This window comes from Somniosus microcephalus, unplaced genomic scaffold (assembly GCF_052327205.1).
Source record: "Somniosus microcephalus isolate GS21.2 unplaced genomic scaffold, FLI_Smic_1.0 unresolved_chr1, whole genome shotgun sequence".
Lineage (NCBI taxonomy): Eukaryota > Metazoa > Chordata > Chondrichthyes > Squaliformes > Somniosidae > Somniosus > Somniosus microcephalus.
This window is the reverse complement of record NW_028225179.1, coordinates 156,986,532-156,996,872: the sequence shown is the minus strand read 5'-3', so window position 1 is coordinate 156,996,872 and position 10,341 is coordinate 156,986,532. Positions and strand designations below refer to the sequence as shown.

Sequence of the window (10,341 nt, the reverse complement as noted above, 5' to 3'; positions counted from 1 at the left end):
GTACACACTGCAGCCACAGTGCGCCGGTGGTGGAGGGAGTGAATGTTTAAGGTGGTGCATGGGGTGTCAATCAAGCGGATTACTTTGTGCTGGATGGTGTCGAGCTTCTTGAGTGTTGTTGGAGCTGCACTCATCCAGGCAAGTGGAGAGTATTCCATCACACTCCTGACTTGTGCCTTGTAGATGGTGCGAAGGCTTTGGGGAGTCAGGTGGTGATCAAAAGTGATTTGACCAAATCAGTTGTGAATATCCTTGTGCATTATTTTTTCCAGTTTTAAGCCATGAAACATGCCACTGTGACAGGTTAATGATTTAGATCAGTGTTTCTTACTAATGAAATTATTAAATTGGTTGATTTCTTCTCAGATAGTTCTGATTATTATTTCATTGTTGCATTATATAATTCATGAATCAGACATTACATACTTCCATTTCATTTATTTTCTTATATTACAGTAAGTCAGTATGAATAGTATTTACATTCTTGTACTCTTGTCTGGTATTCTTAAGATGAGCACACTTATTGGGGATTTTACAGGTTAAGTAAGAAAACAGGAAAGGCCCTCCGTACCAGGGCTGAGAATGTCCATTACAGGTCTCCACACTCTATACTGGGTGGGTCCTTTAAATGCTCCCAGAGACAGGCTGCCTTCCGCTATGTTTGGCTGATGGTCGTCTTCACTAATAATGTAAATATCAAATATTTAACAGCAGAAAATAAAAGAAGCTCTTCAATATGCTAGTTTATAATAGGCTTATATTCGCTAGAGTTTAGAAGAATGAGGGGATCTCATGGAAACTTATAAAATTCTAACAGGACTAGACAGTCTAGATGCAGGAAGGATGTTCCCGATGGCGGGGGGAGTCCAGAACCAGGGGTCACTGTCTAAGGATAAGGGGTACGCCATTTAGGACTGAGATGAGGAGGAATTTCTTCACCCAGAGAGTGGTGAACCTGTGGAATTCTCTGCCACACAGGCTAGTTGAGACCATTTCATTAAATATATTCAAGAAGGAGTTGGATATATTTCTTGAGGCTAATAAAGGGATCAAGGGATATGGGGAGAAAGCCGGGACAGGGTACTGAATTTGGATGATCAGCCATGATCTCATTGAATGGCAGAGCGGGTTCGAGGGGCCGAATGGCCTACTCCTGCTCCTATCTTCTATGTTTCTATAATGTTGTTCAGTTATTTTTGGAGAGTGTGTCGTACCTCTGCTCCTCGGGCGTGCTCTCCTGAAATAGACAGAAACACAAATGTTAACACACAGCAGACCGCTGGCAGAGCTCAAACAGACTAAACAAGGCTGGACTTTGCAGCATGAAAGTGCTCGAGAGTCAATAGTAAAGTGTGGAGCAACTCGCTGATCTCAGCTGCCAAAAACCTGAAGGAAAAGCTTTGGGCCTTTGAGAGGACCGGACAAGAACTAATGGAAGGAAACGATTGTAAAGATAATTAGCAAAGGCGAGTGGATAGTATTGGACTAATTGAGTCAGAGTTTAGTGAAGTGAATGGGCTGGTACTCAATATTAAGGGCGAGTCACTGGGGAGCTGTGACTGGGATTTTTGGAAACAGGGTCAGCAGACCGCTGGCAGAGCTCAAACAGACTAAACAAGGCTCGACTTTGCAGCATGAAAGAGCTCGAGAGTCAATAGTAAAGTGTGGAGCAACTCGCTGATCTCAGCTGCCAAAAACCTGAAGGCAAAGCTTTGGGCCTTTGAGAGGAGTGGACGAGAATTAATGGAAGGAAATGATTGTAAAGCTAATTAGCAAATGCGAGTGGATAGTATTGGACTAATTGAGTCAAAGTTTAGTGAAGTGGATGGGCTGGTGCTCAATATTAAGGGCGAGTCACTGGGGAGCTGTGACTGGGATTTTTACAAACAGGTACTGGGTCAGCAAGAAACAGAAATAAGTGCTGGAGGAAACCGAGCACACAAGATAATAGAGGATGCACTGACGACAGGAAGAACGCTTGTAAAGACACTGAGAAAGACACAACAATGTGCAGATACAGGAACATAGGAAGAGGAGTCGGCCATTCAGCCCCTCGAGCCTGTTCCACCATTCAATTAGATCAAGCACTAACTCCTAATGCAGAAGACCAAGTCATGGAGGAAGAAGTAGTTCAGAAGCCAGAGAACAGGGTTAGGACAAAGATGCAGTTGGTGAGGTGCAGGGAGATTCTGGCTGTAGGGAGGTGGGTAGTGATGAGTGTGGTAATGATGATGAGTTGGTTACCTAGAGATAGGTCTGTGCACATTGAAGATAAATGACAAAAGGTACTGGAGGAGCAGGAAGGGCTAAATGACAATGTAAGAAATCATGTAAGGGCTCTGAAACGTCCCATGTAAGGATGGCCTAGAAAATCAAGGCAATTTCCTTTGCAAAACATCTTTTTCACCATAAACAGGAAGTATAACAAAGGAAATCGCGAATATGACTGTCAATCTGCTGCGAAAATAATATTGGGACTTTGAAAAGTAAATGACGTTCCCCTTGTGATAACAAAGGGAGCGAGATGGCCAAATAAAAACAATGGAACTGGTCAGGAACGTTGAAGTAGCTGCAAGAAGCATTTCCATTGGATAGGAGGGAGAAGGCCAGGAGGAAATGTGATCCCGCATGACATTGATTAAAGAGTGGAATCTAGACAGCAGGTGGGTGATATACAAGAACCAGGTAACATTAACAAGGGTAAACTAGGGGCCAAAAGATGGGAACATCTACAGTAAGCTGTATAGACGGGAATGCTGAATGCATTAGGAATCAGCAATTCTGAAACACGAGGCTACTGTAGCACTCGGGAACTACAGTGTTGTGGGAATATTATAAACATGGCTGACTGCAGAGGATGGTGCACAGGAACAGGAGGAGGCCATTCAGCCCTTCGAGCCTGTTCCACCATTCAGTTCGATCATGGCTGATCTGTACCTCAACTGCATTTACCCGCCTTTGCTCCATATCCCTGGATGCCCTTAACCAACAGAAATCTACCCGTCTCAGTCTTGGAATTTTTGGTTTGTTTGATCCTGGCATCCACAGTCTTTTGAGGGAGAGAGTTTCAGATTTCCACAACCCATTCTGTGAATGAATAAAAAATAAAGAATTAAGTATTCGGGGATAGTAGAGAGGAAGGATGTGATGTGGCCCTGGATGTCAAAGACACCCAGGAGATTAAAGATGTTCATCCCGTGGGTAGTGCAAAGTTACCCCATTAACTACACACCGTCAGATCAGAATAAGGCGGCAGGCATTTTACTCAGTGAAGAGATGAGAAGGGAATGGGAAAGCAGGTTATGTTAATGTCTCCTTCAACCAACCAAGTGGATACCAAAGTGGTTCTGAATCTAGTTTGATAAATATAATGCAGGACTGCTTCACGGCCCATTGCATTAGTGAAGCCACGGGAGGCAATGCACATTTTGACTTGATGATGGTTAGTGACTGAGGAGACTTTGGAGCAGTGGCCATAGAATGAGCCAGTTTCACATAATCTGGGATTGAGAAATGCCCAGGAGCAGCAGCCATGGAAGTAATTTATAAAAACTTAAATGAAACAAGGGAGGAGTTTGAAAGACCAAAGTAACCGTGTTACCGTGAGCAAGGTGAGTGCGTCCTGCTCATTCAATCCCATCTCTATGTACGGTAACCTTTGCTGAGCTTAGAATTATAGAACCTTACAGCACAGGAGGAGGCCATTTGGCCCGTTATGCCTGTGCCGGCTCTTTGAAAGAGCTGTCCAATTTATTCCCACACCCCAGCTTTTCCCCATAACCCTGAAAATGAGTCCTCTTCAAGTACATGTCCCATTGCCTTTTGAAAGTTCCTCTGGAATCTGCTTCCTCCAGCCTGTCAGGTCGTGTGTCCCAGATCTTAACAACCCTCCGTCTGTAAACATTTCTCCTCATTTCACCTCTAGTTCTTTTACCAGTTATTTTAAATCTATGACCTCTGGTTACTGACCCACTCGCCAGAAGAAACAGGTTCTTCCTTATTTGCTCCATCAAAACAGCACATAATTGTGAAAACCTCAATTAGGTCTCCCCTTAACCTTCTCTGCTCTAATTTGAACAATTCCAGCTTCTCCAATCTCTCCACATAACTGAAGTATCTCATCCCCGGTATCATCCTGGTGAACCTCCTTTGTACCATCTCCAAGGCCTTGACATCTTTCCTAAAGTGTGGTGCCCAGAATTGAACACAATCCTCCAGCTGAGGCCTAACCAGTGATTTGAAAAGCTTTAGCACCACTTCCTTCTTTTTGAATTCAAAGCCAAGTATCTCATGAGCTTTCTTGACTGCCTCACCAACTTGTCCCGCCACCTTCAAAGATTTGTGAACAGGCACCCCAGGTCCTTCTGCTCTTGCAGCCCCTCAAAATAGGACCATTTAGATTATACTGCCTCTCCGTGTTGTTCATCCTGAAGTGCATCACTTCACACTGAAATTGCATCTGCCAATTTCAGCAGTCTGTCTGTATCCTCCTGAAGTCTGCCACTATCCTCCTCACTATTTACGATGTTACCAAGTTTTGTATCATCCGCAACCTTCGAAACTGTACTTTCTATCCCCAAGTCCAGGTCATTTATATACAAGAAAAGCTTCTTGTGAATTGTCTCGGATTTCTTGCAGATTTGTCTCCATTCTGAATAAAATATCCTCCTTTTCCTCATTCAGTTCTTCGACCAAGTTCCATTCTCTCTCGTCCAAAATACAGCGTGATTTAGACAATTCAGAGTCGATGAGGTTCTGCGATTGATTCGACTGTTCCTGTGAAAACAAAAAGAGTTTGTTGAAGAAGGAAGCAAAACTATCGCAGGTCACAAGCACATTGATCACCGTGCTTAATAAACGCTGAGCCACGCTGCTGAAAATGCACAGGGATAGAGTTCTGTTATCCGGGCATGGGGTGCATCACACGCTACCCGTACAGGCGCAGCCCACAACGGCCCACTGAGAATTCACCTTCATTTCACAGATGCTCTCTTGTTGCTTAAATACAAAATTTAAAAAAGAGGTTTTCTTCTGCTTCAGAGAATGTAGGATTGTGTTCATTTTCTCCTGGAATTGAAACTGAGGTCTGAAAATAATTGGCAAAAAATCCAGGGGGAAAATGAGTGAAAACATTTTTATGCAGCGAGTTGTGGTGATCTGGAATGCACTGCCTGAAAGGGCAGTGGAAGCAGATTCAATAGTAACTTTCAAAAGGGAATTGGAGAAATAGTTGAGTAGGAGACAGTCCCAGGGCTCTGGGGAGAGAGCAGGGGAGTGAGACTAATGGGATCGCTCTTTCAAAGAGCCAGCACAGGCACGATGGGCTGAATGGCCTCCTTCTGTGCTGTGAGCTTCTAGGATTCTAGGTGCTGACAATAGAGTCAGATTAGAAGGATTAAATGTGAATGTTTAAAAAAATTCTTAGTGGGACCGACTTTAACTTCACTTCATAATGGTTGCAGCTGGTGCAAAGCTGAAGTAGAGTCAAACTCTCTCCTGGCCCACGGTCAATGGAAACTATTGATCTTCAGAGTTACTCTGCAGATCTCCCCTCGCCATCAATCTCAAACTGCTTTACATCAACACAGTAAGTGGCCTGACTGTCCCAATCACACTGAGCCAGGACACACTGAGTTAAGACATGCAGCATCAGCTGAACTATAAACACACAAGTACTGAGCTTTCTATACTTCAACAACATTACAGATTCACAATAAGATTCCCCCCTCCTCCAGCTCACAAGATATCCTGAAATTTAAATAAAATGCAGAGTCAGGCAACACCAAGTTTCCTATTTGGAAGAAGAGCAGGGGAGTTCTCCCCGGTGTCCTGGGCCAATATTTATCCCTCAACCAACATCACTAAAACAGATGAGCTGGTCATTGTCACATTGTTGTTTGTGGGAGCTTGCTGTGCGCAGATTGGCGGCTGCGTTTCCTACATTACAACAGTGACTACACTTCAAAAGTACTTCATTGGATGTAAAGCGCTTTGGGATGTCCTGAGCTGGTGAAAGGCGCTAGATAAGTGCAAGTCTGACTTTCTACGAGATTAATACACACCATTATTGCTGCATGGCCTGCCCTCTGCTAGAAACTGTCAGCATATCAACAGGAGAGGCTTCCAAACTATTCCCTGCTGAGGACCCCCTGTGACACACACCCAGGGAGCCCCTGTAAACACTGGCACACCAGCCTCCCCCCTGCCCACATAGAGTCCTTGTCCTAACTTATAAAACACAGCGTCAATTCCCCAAAGGAAACAATGGCATCATTGCAGAAGTTACTGACCAGCAGACAGCAACAGAAATAACACGCTGGTAAGTCAGAGGCAGAAAGACATAAAAATACTGAATTACAAGATTTGAGAGACTTCACTCCTCCTTCCCCCAATCCCCCTCATCCCCACCACCCCAATCTCCTCAACCCCCTCATCCTCAACCCCCCACTCCTGATCCCCCTCATCAGCCCCATTACCCCTCCTCCTCCTCACCACTCCTCTCCCATCTCCCCTCCTCCTCACCTCCCATTCCTCCTCTCCCCACTCCCATACTCCACACCCCCTCCTCCTCACCATCCCCTCACCCCTCCTCCTCCGTAGATTGGGCCTATACTCTCTGGAGTTTAGACGAATGAGAGGTGAGCTCACTGAAACATACAAGATTCTGAGGGGGATTGACAGGGTCGATGCTGAGAGGTTGTTTCCCCTGGCTGGAGAGTCTAGAACTAGGGGTCACAGTCTCAGGATAAGGGGTCGGCCATTTAAGACTGAGATGAGGACTTTCGTCTCTCAGAGGGTTGTGAATCTTTGGAATTCTCTCCCCCAGAGGGCTGTGGATGCTCAGTCATTGAGTATATTCAAGACAGAGAGCGAGAGATTTTTGGACTCTGGGGCGATCAAGAGATATGGGGATCGAGCGGGAAAGTGGAGTTGAGGTTGAAGATCAGCCATGATCTTATTGAATGGCGGAGCAGGCTCCAAGGGCCGTATGGCCGACTCCTGCTCCTAATTCTTATGTTATGTTCTTATTTTCCCGTCTAGTAGATTCTCAACTCAGAAGCAAGTCTGCACCAATATTATGCACAAGAGCAATGGCTTCAACACAGCAAACACGCAGAATATATTCCCTCTGGTAAACGGTTAGTTCAAAACAAATCTGGACAAAGTGCCTGGATATTTCCATTAATCTAACAATGCCAGACAAATGAAACTTTAAAAAAAACAGATCAATTATATAGGAGAGAATCAGAAGAGCAACAGAATATCACATTTAAACTTTCCATCACATCCACACTCCCTGTGGAACGGGTTTATTTGTGTGAACAAAACCACCTCACTCTCGGCCGATCTCACAGTCAAACAGTCCAAGTCTCCAAGAGAGGGTCAAAACTGCAGGTCTCGTGCCTCTGCTAAAATCGCACAGCGAAAGCCCCGGGAGAGAGAGTCAGCAGAACTGCTTTTGTGGTGTCCTGCATGTTGTGTCAGCCGTGGCTCAGTGGGCAGCACCCTCACCTCCGAGTCAGAAGGTTATGGGTTCAAGTCCCACTCCAGAGACTTGAGCACAAAATCTAGGCTGACACTCCCAGTGCAGTACTGAGGGAGTGCTGCACTGTTGGAGGTGCCGTCTTTCGGATGAGACTTTAAACTGAGGCTCCGTTTGCTCTCAGGTGGATGTAAAAGATCCCATGGCACTATTGTGAAGAGGAGCAGGGGAGTTATCCCCGGTGTCCTGGCCAATATTTATCTGTCGACCAACAGCACATAAAACAGATTATCTGGTCATTATCACATTGCTGTTTGTGGGAGCTTGCTGTGCGCAAATTGGCTGCTGCGTTTCCTACATTACAACAGTGACTGAACTTCAAAAGTACTTAATTGGTTGTAAAGCGCTTTGGGACGTCTGGTGGTGGTGAAAAGCGCTGTATAAATGTAAGTCTTTATGTTCATTAGGGCCCATCACCACTTTATGCTTTGCGCAGTGTTGCCAAGGTAAAAAAGCTCTTGTAAGACAGAGCACTATTTTTAAACCATATACAGAGGAAATGACTCCTCCGTGCGGTGAAACCACCACACTCACCATTTTATAAAAATATTGATGCAGACACAAAGGTCAAGCCTGCTGCAGGTGTAATCTTTTCCCGGCAGCCAGCATGCTCGGTTAAAATAAAGCTGCAGGCTTTGAAATGGGCCTACCAAGGCAAAAATTCCAGCTTGAACCAATTTCCCAATACAAATTAAATGAGATTTAATGAGCTCGGGGGAAGAGGAAAGACTGCGCAAGTGGTAGAGCAATGATTCAGTGGCATGGTTTAGCTCACCACGCTGGAGTAAGTATTTAATACCAGACAAAAACATCAGCAAAAAAAGGCTCACATACAGGTTTAACTTGCTTGGCAAAGTGCTCGCAAATGAGACACGTGTTCCTTCTGAAATCGGGACAGAAATCCAGTACTACGCATCACCTAACACTTGTACAGAGCTGCTTTTGAAATGGGCTTTGCACATCTCCCTACTACAGAGTTAGCGTAGAATTACAGCACACAAACAGGCCGCTCGGTCCAACTGGTCCGTGCCGGTGTTTATGCCCCACACGAGCCTCCTCCCACCCCATTCGGCATATCCTTCTATTCCTGATGTGTCCTGGCCAATATTTACCCCTCAACCAACACCACCAGAACTGCCCCCAACTCCTGCTGTCTATTTTTCTGGATTACCAATTTGTTTTTTTTATAAACTCAGAAGGTTGTGGGTTCAAATCCCGCTCCAGAACCTTGAGCACAAAAGTCTGGGCTGACTCTCCCAGTGCAGTACTGAGGGAGTGCTGCACTGTCGGAGGTGCCTCTTTCGGATGAGACCTTAACCCGAGGCCCAGTCTACCCTCTCAGGTGGGCGTAAAAGATCCCGTGGACCTATTTTGAGGAAGAGCAGGGGGAGTTATCCCCGGTGTCCTGGCCAATATTTATCCCTCAATCAACATCACTAAAACAGAGATTATCTGGTCATTATCACATTGCCGTTTGTGGGAGCTTGCTGTGCACAAATCAGCTCCCGCCTTCCCTACATTATAAACGTGAGTACATTTCAAAAGTACGTCCAGATCACAACAATTCGCTGTGTAAAATTAAAAGTTTCATATCATTGCAAACAAATGAGTTTCACCCTTTGTGTAATAATCCACTACACAGTTCAACACGTTATAGTACAGACTGTAACAAACACCGGAAAACCCATCCCCCTCCTCCTTACCCCAGTCCCCCCTCCTCCTTACCCCAGTCCCCCCTCCTCCTCACCCCAGTCCCTCCCCTCCCCTCCTCCTTACCCCAGTCCCCCCCTCCTCCTTACCCCAGTCCTCTCTGGTCAGCAGGTTATCGGTGAAGAAGCGACTGTCCACCTCGCTCACCAAACAACAAGAATCCAAAGTTTGAAATAAACCCCCGAGTATAAAACCAGGCGGCGGCCGCCGTGAGCCGCTCCAACTGGCCCAGCCCAGCGCGGCGTCACTGCCGCTCGGCCCCAACTCACTGCCCGAGCTCCGAGTCCGACTCCCACTGAGGATTTAATGTCCTTCGGGTATATAACAGCCTTGGAGTTGATGGTGTTAGTGGAGGGTTTTGTATGGTTGATGTGGAAGTTGACTCTGTGCTTGTGGTTAATGGGGTAGAAATTGGACCTGGTTGTCCTGGTTTATGGGAGTAAAATGGGTGCAGTGAGGGACAGATTTAGGGACCAATGTCTGGCACCCAATTGGGTTGCGCTATTTTCTGGCGTCCTTGGAGTTCTTCCCAGTGTCCCCACAGCCCTTCTCTAGTCTCTCCACGTAACTGAAGTCCCGCATCCCTGGTACCAGTCCAGTAAACTGTATTTCCCAGAATTGGACACAATACTCCAGCTGGGGCCGAACCAGTGATTTAGGAAGGTTCAGCATAACTTCCTTGCTATTGTAATCTATGACTCTGTTTATAAAGCTCAGGATACTGTATATTATTTAGCAGCCATCTCACCTTGTCCTGCCACCTTCAAAGATTTCTGTACAAACACCCCCAGGTCTCTCTCTTCCTACACCCCCTTTAAAATTGGACCATTTATGTTATATTGCCTCTCCCCATTCTTCCTACCGAAATGCATCATTTCATACTGTGTTGAATTGCATCCGCCATGTGTCTGCCCATTTCACCAGTCTGTCTATATCCTCCTGAAATGTATTACAATCCCCCTCACTGTTTACTGCCTGTCCAAGTTTTGTGCCATCTGCAAATTTTGAAATGTTGTCTTTTATACCCAAGTGAAATGGAGTTAAGATGCAGACCAACCAATATCTAATGAATGGCGAAAGAGGCTCGA

General features: G+C 45.6%; 1 long non-coding RNA gene across 1 annotated transcript; it reads right to left on the bottom strand.

Moving 5' to 3' along the window:
- Positions 1 to 423: 423 nt before the first annotated feature.
- Positions 424 to 9,548, bottom strand: LOC147096323 (uncharacterized). Its single transcript, XR_015074612.1, has 2 exons — positions 9,343 to 9,548; positions 424 to 4,776 (listed from the first exon to the last, which is right to left on the bottom strand). It is a non-coding gene; the product is annotated as an uncharacterized LOC147096323 (long non-coding RNA).
- Between the last annotated feature and the right edge of the window lie 793 nt (positions 9,549 to 10,341).